Genomic DNA, 13,044 nt, shown 5'->3' with positions numbered 1-13,044 from the left:
GCTGGATTCAGATATGGGGTCAGGATGAAGTCCCGCACTGCATAGGCACTGTCACTGTTTAGCGCCGGGACGCCCCTTTGCTGGGGCAGCTGTGCGCTTTATAAATTTAGCTAACATAACATAACATAACCTGCAGGGATAGACACAATAGGTAAGTCAATGTCCCCACCCTCCAGTGATGTAGTGGATGTATTGATGTGTGCCATGTATTTACCTAGCAGGTATCCCTCCCCAAACTCTCCAGCACTCAGACGTCTGTGGATTCCACTGTGTCTAAAGATGAAAGAGTCATGTGTACTGCCGGGGTATTTAGGTACAATGTCAGTGATGATATACTTTGCGTTGCACACAATCTGTATATTGAGGGAATGGTAGCATTTACGGTTTCTGTAGACATATTCAGTTGCTGATGGGGGAGTGATGGCCACATGGGTCCCATCGATGCAGCCAATGACGTGGGGTAAACGTGCAATGTGGTAGAAGTCCAGTTTTGTTTGCTGTAATGCCTGTTGGGTGTTTGGGAAGTATATGTGATGTGGGAGCCTCTGTAGCATTGCATCTAGAAAGGCATGTAAGAAGCGCGAAAGTGCACTCTGTGACACCCCACCAACCTCCGCTATTACCCGTTGAAAACACCCGGACGCTAGGAGGTGCAGGGAGCACAGGACCTGCACATGTGTGGGAATTGTTTGTGTCCTACGTGTAGGGTGTTCCAAGTAGGATTTCAGCTCCTCAATCAGGTCCATTATGGTCTGTGGGTGCAGCCTGTACTTGTCATAGATGTCCTCTTCAGTGTGCTGGAACAGAGTGATGCGCAGCCTGAATATACGTTCCTGTCTCATTCTCCTCTGTGCAAGAGCCCGAATACGCAGCCTCCTGCTTATCACGAACATTGCTGCCATTGTGGTTGGGTCTGTTGCATTGTGGGATGGTTTAAGTACCTTGCACCAGTTTACCACCTGCATGCAATTGGTGTTAATTGCGATTTCTTATTTTGCGAATTTCGTGAAATCGCAATTAGCGACTTTTTCATACATTTGTTAGCGATTTCTTAATTTGCGATATCCTTATTGCGAATTTCGCTAATTAAGAATATCGCAATTTAAGGAATCGCACAAATATTCGCTATTTTTGAGTGTCGCAGCCTAAGAAATCGCTAATTTATCGATTTTTTTATTTTCACTAGGAATGTGTGTTATACATATGAAATTGCGAAAATTTAGTAGCAAACGCTGTTTTTTGCAATTCGCAGCGTTTGCGACTAAATTTTGGTTTCATACATATGCCCCTAAGTCAGCTCCGCTTTTACCTATGCCATTAAGCATCATTTTGTGATTATCTGGTGGGACAGCTTCATATAGTATTGGCAGGATGTCTTCTCGCAGGTATGGTTCAGTTATGAAGAGCATTTTAAGTTCAGACTTTGTCAGAAGGTCTAAGATGTTGTATTTGTTTTTGCTCCTTGGATGAACGTTTATTAGTAGACAGTTTAAGAGAGATGGTTTGTTGTTGGTGATAGAGTGAGTTAAAGCTGCTTAAGTTGGGGGGAGGGGGGTGGCATGGGCGGCGGCCAAGATAGCAGTCGAGTTCTAGTGGAGTTCCTACCACCTGAAGAAGATCCGTAAACAACCTACCTGACAAATATGTCCTGAAGGGCTTGGTGCCCCCCTGCGGGGCCCTAGATGCCAGCTGTGCCCTCTTTGGCCTGGTGCTTTGCCGCTGCCCTCCCAGCAATTCAGGAATCCTCAGGCTGTCCCCAAGAGGAGATCTTAGTGATTGCAAAGAACTTTGTGGAATTCTATCAGGGGTTATTTTCAAGATGCCCTCCGCTGCCTGAGGAAGTCGCCAACAACCTTCTGGATAGCATACCAGTGCCAACTGTGATGGGTGCTTTGGCCCAGGAGTTGGACCTGGCCTTAACTCTTGAAGAGGTGTGTGCCCCGTTGTCGGAATTACAAGCTGGCAAGACTGCTGGGGCCGACGGGTATCCTATTGAATATTATAAACGCTTTTGTGAGGCCCTCTGTTCTCATCTCATGAATTTCTATGTAGGGGCTTTGCAGCAGGGGATCTTCCGCCGGAACTAGATAGTGCTTCAATCATGGTCCTACCCAAGAAGGGGCTACATAGAGATCTGTGTTCCTTTTACCGGCTGATCTCGCTGATCAACACCAACATCAAGGTTTATACCAAAGTACTGGCCGCACGGCTCGGCAAAGTCCTGCCTTATCTAGTCCATCCGGATCAGTGTGGATTTATGTTGGGCCATAGCATTCGCCATCATATTAGAAGGGTTTATGTTACGCTATGCCGCATGGCAGGCCTCTATAGCACTTTGCCCCTCCTGCTGATAGACTTCACTAAAACGTTCAACACAGTATTGTGGGATTTCCTGAATGGGGTTCTTAGGTGGGCTGGCATGGAGGGGGGACTTGCCGTATGGTTTGGCTCCTCTACCACTCCCCGACCGCCCAGGTCAGGATGAATGTGGTTTTGTCTCCAGCATTCCGCTTCAAACGTGGCACGCGCCAGGGGAGCCCTTTGTCCCCAATGCTATTTGTCCTGGCGATGGAGCCTTTGGCGTGGATCTTAAGGTGCTAAGCTCAGGTGTGGGACTGGCGGTGGGGAGCCGGTCTTGAAGACCGCTTATCGATGTACGATATGCCCTTGTTCTTGAGTAAACCACAGCGCCTTGGGTCATGATGCCTTAAAATTCTCCAGCGCTATGGTAAAGCTCCAGGGCTCCAGGTTAACAAAGGCAAATATTGCCTAGTAGAGATTAGGGGTGATGATCTCGGGTGAGTTTGGTGCCCTAACATTCCCTCTTGGCATAATTCTTTTAAATATCTAGGGGTCCATGTTTCTCCCATGCTGGACCTGACCTGGGCCCTTAACATCCGAGGGCTGGCCACACTCCCCCTGAACCCAATGGGATACATGGCCCTTTTTAAAATGGTGTGCCTGCCACGCTACTTGTATGTGCTGAGAAATTATCTACACTTCATCCCCTGCAAATGGTTCATTCCTTAACTAGGAAAATTACCAGATTTGTGTGGGCGGGGGGCCGACACAGAGTAGCATTCCATTCACTGCATAAGTCCCATTCTGACAGAGGCCTGGGCCTAAAAGATATCTACCTATATTTTTGGGCGGCACATCTGGTCCCGGTTAATGAGTAGCTCACAGATCACATCGGGATTTCATATCTTGGGGATGACTATAAGGGAGGGAACATTGTATCCTTTCAAGAGTTGAAAAACAAGTACTGTTTACATAACTCGCAGAGAATAGTTCATGGCAACTATCGAACATGACAACCCTGATCCCTCAGAATCGTGGAAACAGTACAATACTTTTCGCTTAGTCACTCGTGCTCACTTAGGGGCTCATTACAATGGCGGGCGGACTTGGTACGCCCGCCACAGTAGCGGTGATTGAGTCCGACCGCCATGCGTGTGGCAGTCCCGCATATACAATTATGATGGGACCACTGGGGTTGGATTCTGCACCTTTAACATTGCGGCAGTGGCTGCTGACAGCAGCACCGCTGCGATGTTAAAAAGAGCATGTTGTGCATTTCACTGCACTTCGTGGCAGGCACTCTGTGCCTGCCACTGGGTGCAGTGAAATGTAGGAAGGTACCATGGGTACCCCCCCAGTGCACCCACACCTCCCCCCAATATGAGGGGGGCCCGCAAAGGGCCCCGGAGGAGATTCTCTGCCAGCCTTTCAATGGCGGTACAACTGCCACAGAAAGGCTGGCTTCCACAGGCATCATAATTGTGCCAGCGGAGCCTGCTAGGCTCCGCCACCATTGTGAGCATGCTGACCGCTCCCCCAGGCAATTGTGACGATTGCTACCGGCTGAAAAGCGGCGGACGGACTTTCCGTCTGCCGCGATACCCACCGCCATCATAATATGGCAGGGGGTAAATCTCATGACGATGGCAGAGCGATCGCCACCGGCGGTGGGTATTTATCCGCCATCGTAATGAGCCCCTTAGTTCTCAGAGATGTACACACAATAAACGATATGGACATTTTCAATAAGCATTTATTGAACATTTGTCATTCCTGTGTAAAATAGGTGTGCTGAGACAATCATCAGACAGTAACAGATACAAATGACTGAAAGCACTAGAAAAGTGAAAGGATGGTAAATCTCTACCATTTTGTTATAACCATGAATACAGGCAGGTATATGAAATACATGACGATAAAATGCGTACTCCTACGATGTAATCCTAACTAGATGCACCAAAGTGTACCTAGCATGTGTGTAGGTGTTAAAAGCCAAGAATCCCTGTAGGATAAAGACAACCCCATTACCTATAATTAGAGACTATGGGAACCCATTTTGGTCTCGAGTTGGACACCCCGCAAGGGATGTTCAGACCTCTGCGAGCTGGAGTGTCTGCATGCAGGAATCTCAGTGTCTCGCGTCAGTGTGTCGGCATGGAAGTCGTGATCTCCTCTGACTATCTCAGCAAGATGTGATGTTTATATACCCAAAGGTATCCCCAGGGATTCTACCTTGCTGTGCCACTGTCGGACTAAGGATGACATTGGTAATGAACCTTGTACATAGTTATTATGCAGGACATGATAGTCCTGCTGATTTTGTGAGAATCCTGAATCCTCATGCATAATGTATGGGCCTATTGTTCAGGGAAAACCCCACGTTCTTTATGGAGTACTGTAACTAGGTGAAGGGTCAGTCCTAGCAGCCATTGTGTATGTAATATAGGGACAAATATAGGTGAAAGGTTGTGATGTTACCTGGGCCTATATTGGGGTACCTATATTGAATATAACACCCGCTCCTCATTCGACCGGATGACATAATCATAGGTACCGGTACGCAAACATACGTAAAAACAATAGTTCCCTTAAAAATGTTTTAATAAAATTAAACTAAAAAAAAGGTGCTAAAACAGAAATTGTCACTCAAGCAACAGATCTAATGTGTCTGTATATTTAGTTTGAACTACTACAAGCATTAGAAAAGCCATGCAGGTCATAAAAAAGTGTCAATTTGTTTTGGAATTCCAATATGAGTATGTTTTAAAAAAGGCCGGGGGAGGAGCCTAGCGCTTGACCAAGATGGCCGCGTGAGCTTAGAGCTCCCGAGACCCTCGCGCCCTCCGTCGACTATCCTGTCTCTAATCCTGATGGTATGCATGGCACCGTGTTGCTGAGTTGTCAGGGAGGCGATTGAAGCTACCCGCGGTCGGATCGCCCATCGGGAACCGGACTTACGACTGGCGGAAGATTGCGGCCTACCTCCCGGGGATGCCAGGGGCTAGAGTTGGCAGGATGCCCGACTCCTAGTTGATCAACAACGGCCTGGCGAGGTGTCAACTGTCGGACGGAGGTCCTCGCTCTTTCACTTTCGATTTCGTTCCCTTTGTCTGCCCGGACACTGCAGAGCTCTGGGTGGCTTTATTACCCCAAGGACGCTCGGCGGGCTACTCTGGCAGCACAAGGCAGACCTGCTCACTCCTTATTCCTCTCTCTGAGAGGGAACAGTCTTAACTGCATTGGACTGCCTGGAGTCCATTATGTCGGGCAAGGCAGAAGGGGATCGGCTGAAGACTAAGTCCACCAGGCGGGGAACGTATTCCCAAGTCAACAGTATGGACCGCTACGCCCTCCTGAAAGCATCGCCGAGTGGATCGAGCCAGGCGCCGGATGCCCAGAAGGAGGACTCGCCTGGGACACCGGAGCTCTCCCTACAGGATGTCATGGGCGCGCTTGACGGGATGCAGACCTCGATGGGGAGACAGTTCGAGGCCCTGGCGCATAAGGTGGATGCCATCCTGGTAGATGTCAATCTGATCCGCTCGGACCTGGGCAAGACGAACGAGCGCGTTAAGAACCTGGACCACAAGACCACGGGCCTCACTGATGATGTCGCGGATCTGCAGACCGAGGTTAGGAAGCTGAGGGCCGAGAGTGACCTAGCCGCCCGCCGGCTGGAGGACTTCGAGAGCCGGGCCAGGCGCAACAACGTGCGCGTCATCGGGGTCCCGGAGTCCTCGGATGAGGCTTCGGCGGACCTGCTGGTGGAGGATTTGGTCCTCAATCATCTGAAGCCTAAGGGCCTTGGAAAGTTTTTTGCGGTGGAAAGGGCCCATAGGGTGCCGGGCGGGCGGCCCAAGGCGGGTGCCCCGCCGCGGCCGATTGTCGCCCGGCTCTTTCATTTTCGAGATCGGGACGCTATCCTGCAAGCTTCGAGGGTGATGGGCCCAGTCCCCTTCCAGAATGCGTCGGTGAATTTTTATCCGGACTTCACCCAGCAGGTGCAGAGACAGAGACAGAGCTTCCTGGTGGTGAAGCGGAGACTTCGGGAACTGGATCTGAAGTATGCCATGCTTTTCCCTGCCAGACTACGGGTGGTGCATGAAGATCGGACATTCTTTTTTGACTCTCCGGTTATGGCCGACGAATGGCTGGACGCTTTGCCCTGGCGACGGACGGGGGATGACACAGCCGAGCATGGAGACAGTGGCCGGGATGGACAGGGCTGATATCTCAGAGCCGGCCTGACTTGAATTGACCATACTTGAAGACTTGAACAGAGTGCAGTAACTGTGGAGGGTTGCGGGAGGACGAGGGTTGCTCTTTTTTCCTCCCTTAGGGTACTTTTTGTAGATTTTTTGTTTTTGTAGGGCGACAGGCACACTGCAAGTTGGGGGGGCTTTGTAAGCTGCAGCAGGGGTGCAGGGTGGGGGGAGTTTTGGGGATTTTGAGTTTGTTGTTGGGGGGTTTATTTCTGCAAGGCATGATGATTATCCTCAGGGCTGTTCCATGGTGGCTCCTCGGGTGTGGGGTGGGCCTCTTTCCGTTTGAGGATGGGGGGTAGAGGCTTAAGTGTTATAAGCTGGAATGTTAATGGTTTGGGGGATCGCATCAAGAGGGGGATTGTTTTGCAATTTTTGAAACGCTCAATGCCAGATGTGGTCTTGTTGCAGGAAACGCATCTCATAGGTAATACGTGCTATGCCCTGAATAGGAAGGGGTATAAATTCATTGCACACTCGGGATTCTCTTCTGGGTCCAGGGGTGTGGGCATCCTCGTTAGAGCATCGTTGCCTTTTGAGGTGGACTCCACCATTGTTGACGATAGGGGGAGGTTTGTGGCGGTGGCGGGGCGGTGGGAAGGAAGGACTTTGGTTTTGGTTTCGGTTTATGTCCCGCCGGCCCTGCAGGCCTCCACATTTGCTGAACTGGGCAGGGCTTTGCTAACTCTCCCGGGGGGAATGCTGGTAGTGGGAGGGGATTTCAACGCTGTGGGCTCCGGACTGTTGGATAGATACCCGCCCAGGGACACAGGGGGGGCTCAGAAATGGCTTCCAGACTTCCTGGATACGTTTGGTCTGATAGACTGCTGGAGGCTCCGGCACCCCACACAGAGTCAATACACGTTTCACTCCGGGGCGCATGGTAGCCTCTCCAGGATTGATTACCTGCTCACTCTGGCCGCACATGCCTCGTTGATATCCGAGGCGAGGCACATGGCACGCGGTATCTCTGACCATTCGCCAGTGTGGATCCGGCTGGATCTAGGTCGGGAGGGAGGAGGGAGGGTGGCCCCCATTAACCCATGGTATTTCCGAGACCCCAAGATGCGCAGCGCCCTGGTAAAGAAGGTGGATAATTACTTTAAGGACAATCTGGGAACCGTGGACTCGGCGGTGTCGCTGTGGGAAGCTTTTAAGACCGTGCTTCGGGGGGAAGCCCTCTCCCTGGTGGTGGCTGCCAAGAATCGGAGGGATGGCGAGGTGCGGCAAGTGGAGGAGGAGATCGCGGCCCTTGAGGGGGCTATGGAGGAGGAGGTTACAGAGTCCTCACTGCATGAGCTTTGCTTGAAGCAGGCGGAGTATAGGGACCTGGTGACGAACGCCGCTAAGACCCTCAGTAGGGAACAACAGGGCCGCCTGTATGACGTTGGTGATAAGGCAGGGAAACTCCGGGCGTGGTTGGACAGGAAAGAACGGGTCAATAGAGTGGTGCCGGCGTTGACGGGAGAGTGGGGAGAGGCGATTGTGGAACCTGAGGGGATTGTGAAGTGTTTCGCGGAGTATTTTCGTAGGGTTTATTCCTCGGTGTCGGACAGGCCGCCCGAGGACTCGTCTGATCTCCTCCGGGATATCGAGTTGCCCTGCCTCTCTGACATAGATAGGGACGATTTGGATGGTGACATAACGGTTGACGAGGTGGCGGGGGCGATTCGCGCCTTAAACTCGGGTAAGGCCTCTGGACCGAATGGACTGCCGATCGACCTGTACAAACTGTTCCCGGATAGGGTCGCCCCTCACCTGCGCGCCATGTTTTTGGAGGCGCGGGGGGATGGGATCCTTCCGTTGGATCAGCGGCTGGCGTCGATCGTTGTCATACATAAAGAGGGTAAACCCCGAGATAGGTGCGCCTCCTATCGGCCCATTTCTCTCCTCAACGCTGAGCCGAAAATTCTGGCCAAACTCCTGGCTACCCGTTTGATTAGGGTACTTGGCGATTTGGTCCACCCGGATCAATCTGGCTTCATCCCGCACCGAAACACAGCATTAAACCTTCGGCGTCTTCATGGCGTCATCGCCAGGGCGGGCACGCTGCGTGAACCGGCTATTGTGGCATCTCTTGTGGCCACGATGGCCTTTGACACGGTGGAGTGGGCATACTTATGGGCCGTGCTGGCCAAGTTTGGTTTCGGTCGCGGTTTTGTGAGTTGGGTTCGGTTGCTGTACGAGGGGCCACTAGCGAATGTTGTGGTGAATGGTCGGGCATCTACTCCGTTTCAGCTTGGTAGGGGTACTCGGCAGGGTTGTCCCCTGTCGCCTCTGTTGTTCGCCCTCGCCCTTGAACCGTTGGCTGCGTGGATACGTTGGCATCCGGATATACGGGCCTTCGGTGGTCGCCTGATCACGAGGACCGTATTTCGCTTTATGCCGATGATATCCTGCTGTATCTTGCCTCACCTAAAAAGTCACTTATAGTGGTCTGTGACGTACTCGCATCGTTCGGTAGGAACTCGGGGCTTGTGATTAATTGGGGCAAATCGTACTTGTACGTTCTTAGTGGCGAGGTCCCACCGATCCCTAGAACATGTTCGATACAGGTTGCCCAGCAGGGTTTCGTGTATTTGGGGATTTTTATATCCATGGATCCTGCTGTGCGCTATGAGAGGAATCTGCTCCCCCCCTTGGCACGCTTGAGGCGAGATGTTGAAGGTTGGCGGAGGCTGCCGCTCTCCCTTGTTGGGCGTGCGGCCCTGTTCAAAATGATGTCTCTTCCCCGCTTCCTCTACGCCCTCCAGAACACCTTGGACTGGGTACCGGCCAGATACTTTCGGGAGGTCGAAGGCCTCCAACGGACGTTGCTGTGGGATGGGCGGCCGCGAATAGCTTTTCCAAAGTTGACGCTCCCATGGTACGATGGGGGCATTGCGCTCCCCGACATCCGACGGTACTATTGGGCCACGCAGCTGAGCACGATCAATCATGGGCTTTATGGCCCTGCCCTCAGCCCTGGGTATGCCATGGATAGGTGGCTGCTGCGTGGCGGCAACTACTACAGGGCGTTGTATTCTCGGTCCTTAGACTCGTCCCTCACGGGGCCCACAGGTGTGGCGGTGCGTGTATGGAAGATAGCGACTGACTCGTTGGGCTGGAAGGATAGGCTCACCCTTGCTACCCCATTGTTTGAATCGGAAAGATTGGGAAGACTCTGGCATACGAAGGGCTTTGATAAGTGGGACCTGATAGGTATATCCAAGGTGGGAGATGTGCTGCATAAGGGGAGGGTGAAGTCCTTCGAGGAGTTGCAGACTGAGTATGAGCTAGGGCCCTCAGAGTATTTCAGGTATATCCAGCTGCGTCACGCCCTCCGATCAGTCCTCGTGGAGGGTGAGAAGGTGCCGGAGTCCTCTCCCCTTGAGGACCGAGTCCTTGATGGTCATATGCCCGAGAGCACGATCTCGCTCATATATAAGAAGTTGATTAACGTCCGGGCAGACATGCTTCTGGGGCTGAGAGAACAGTGGACTAGGGATGGCCTTGAGTTGGATAATGAGGACTGGCAGTCAGCGGTTTCTTCTCCTAAGGAGGTTGCGATCCCGTCGCGTCTGAGGCTGGTGCAGCTTAAAATACTGCACCGGGTGTATGTGACGGGGCCAAGACTGGTCCACATGGGATTCTCGGAGGACGGCCTGTGCAGAAGGGGATGTGGTATGGTGGGTACTTTCCTGCACATCATTTGGGAATGTGGTGTCATTGTGGAGTTCTGGAGGAGAGTCCATGCAGTTATGGGGGAGGTGACGGGCACTGCGGTACAGCCGGAGGCGCGGTGTTGCCTCCTGAACGTCTGGGGGCCCACTGACCTCGATGAGGCGCAGACCCAATGGGTGACTCTGGGTAACATGGTTGCTAAAAGGGATATCGCGCGATTGTGGGGCTCCTCGGGACCCCCTACACTGACCGCGTGGAAGGAGAACATGGACTGGAGCATGTTTAGGGAAAAGACGGTCTACTGCTCTAGAGGTCGCCCCCGGAAGTGGCATGCCATCTGGGGGCGGTGGAACCAATACAGGGGGGGAATATGTCTTGCCCCGGATCTGGAACCTCCCGAGGAACAGCTTTCCCCCTGACCTACTTTCCAGCACAGTTTGGTTTTAGGAACCGTTTTGGGCCTCTGCTGTCCCCCTTCTTCCTCCGTACACAGTCTTGTAACTAGTAGATGAGTGGGGTCCGGCCTCCCCTGGGGGCTTTCGCCATGGGCTTTTAATGTCCTTGCCTTGCTGGGGTTTGTTGTGAGTTTTTTCTGTGTTTACTTAAAATTGGACCTTTGCATTACTCTTTGAACTGTATTGGGGACACATCACTGTATCTAACTCTCAATGCTGCCGAACCTCCGGGCTGTCGGCTGAATAGCTGTGTCCTGAATTTTGAAATAAAGGTTTTCAAAAAAAAAACAAAAAAAAAAAAAAAAAAGGCCGAATTTTCCCCAGCACACAACAGGCCAAATGTTTACATGTCCTGGCTGGTAGACGCAACATCGCTGTTGCCTGCCTTCGCAGATGACGATCCCTGTAACACCTCGCAGATTACGTCAATTGAGCACAGATGATCTTCCGCGCTGCCTGCAGCCTATGCTGGGGCAGCCTGTGCACTATCAAAAGCCTGTGTGTTCGTGGTGGAGCCGGTGTCCATACCAACAAAAGCAGAAATATCCTGTGGTGGCTCCAAGAAGGCCGCCATCAACATAGGAATACGCTGGGGACACTGCAGAACATGGGTCGGTTGCGCAACTGATGGAAGTCTCAGACACAGATCTAACATGCATTCCTCTCTGCAGAACAGGCATCAGAGAACAGGTAAGATGCAGTCCGTCCAGACTGGTCTAAATGAAAGGAACCAAGAAGCACTTAGTTCCCGTAGGCGAGGTGTGCCCAGGAGTGCATTTTCCATCTCCTTGGTGACTGGGATGTCCATTGCGTAAAAGAAAACTTACAATCAGGATACCTGCTATTAGAAACAGGATCAGCCGAAGTCATCCAAAAATGCTCACTAATACGGAGTGTATAAAGTTTGGTATAACACAGAGGACCGTCTGAAAGATGCTTAATAGTCCCAAACCTATGGTCTTAAATAGGTGGACTATACCCGTCATATCAGACTTGTTAAAGATACAATTTCCATTTCTGTGAAATTGAAAGGTCAGTTTGTTCATATAAGTGTCTGTATCTTGGCCAAGGACCTTGCGATCTGGAGATCAAAAGTCTACCGGGCGGAGGTTATGGGCACAGTTTTCTGTAAAAGCATGACTTTCATTCTGCTCAGAGTATCAAACCGTATAAGAGAAACATTCAATGAAGGCCATAACAGTGCCTCCCTGATTGTATATGTCGGTAGAAACTATACTTGCATACAAGTAACCCTGGAGCTCATGGTTACCAGATATGTGATGCCCTTTAGCATCCCACAACAACCTTGATCGTTCAGCATCAAGTAACTCCCAGTCGAGAGAAGCCTGAATACCAGAGTGATCACAGCTGCCGGGGCACCTTTCAAATGACAGGATAGGTTTGCCACTGAACCATTACAAGCTCCGTGTAGCATAATATCCTTACATATGAGAGATCCACTCAAAGAAGTCTCACAGTTAGTACCGCTTGGAAGCACTTCAAGATCCCCACTCCTCATTGAAATTTGTACGGTAATTCCCAAGATTTCCTGATGTATTCCTTACCCATCTTTTCATACATGCCCACCTGTTGTTGTTCTAGGCAATATTGAAACTGTAAAGTTGTGACCGGTAGAGTTATGTGGCCATGGATTAACCATTCCGTGGACGGTGACTCAGCCACAGTAAAAGGTAATCTGTCTAGTTTTTCAATACGCAGCATTGTATATTTTGCTCCCCTCTGTCCCATTTTCATCTGCTTTTCTGTTAGATTGTATGCAGAAACCAGGGACATACTGTTTATAAACCGCCAAGGCACATAACCAGTGCGCAATGATTGTAGCGCCCAACTCAATAACATAATAGAACGTAATTGTGATTGCCCGTGCTGTAATATGGACAAGTCCTGTCCTAGTACGTCAATAGCAGAAGATACAATGTTGCCCAGTAAATATATCTATGATGTTAACATAGTCATGCCATTGTCAACTATGGCTAATGCCTTTTCTAGGTTAATCCATTTTATTTCTCGCAGTCTCTTAGCAGCTTCTTGTTGGGAGATTTTCTAAATTTCATTATAGATAGCATATATGAAACGTTTCTGACGTTGTTTCCTGGGGCCTAATAAAAAATCCCTTAGGTCCACATCCTCTGATAGTAAGGATAAGTGTTGCTTCACCTGTGTTAGTGTTGAGGTTTTAAGCCAATCAAGGCATAGCTTCCCAACACTGTATGATGTCATCACCCTTGGATGTTCTCTTTGTACATATCGTGGGTCTGGCCTATGGTTACTGTACCCCTGGGTGGTACCCCTGAATCCTTTTTGACATCTATTAGTGTCTGCGGGCCAAACCAACCATCCCT

Source organism: Triturus cristatus, chromosome 7 (genome assembly GCF_964204655.1).
Source record: "Triturus cristatus chromosome 7, aTriCri1.1, whole genome shotgun sequence".
Lineage (NCBI taxonomy): Eukaryota > Metazoa > Chordata > Amphibia > Caudata > Salamandridae > Triturus > Triturus cristatus.
This window is presented reverse-complemented; position numbering follows the sequence as displayed.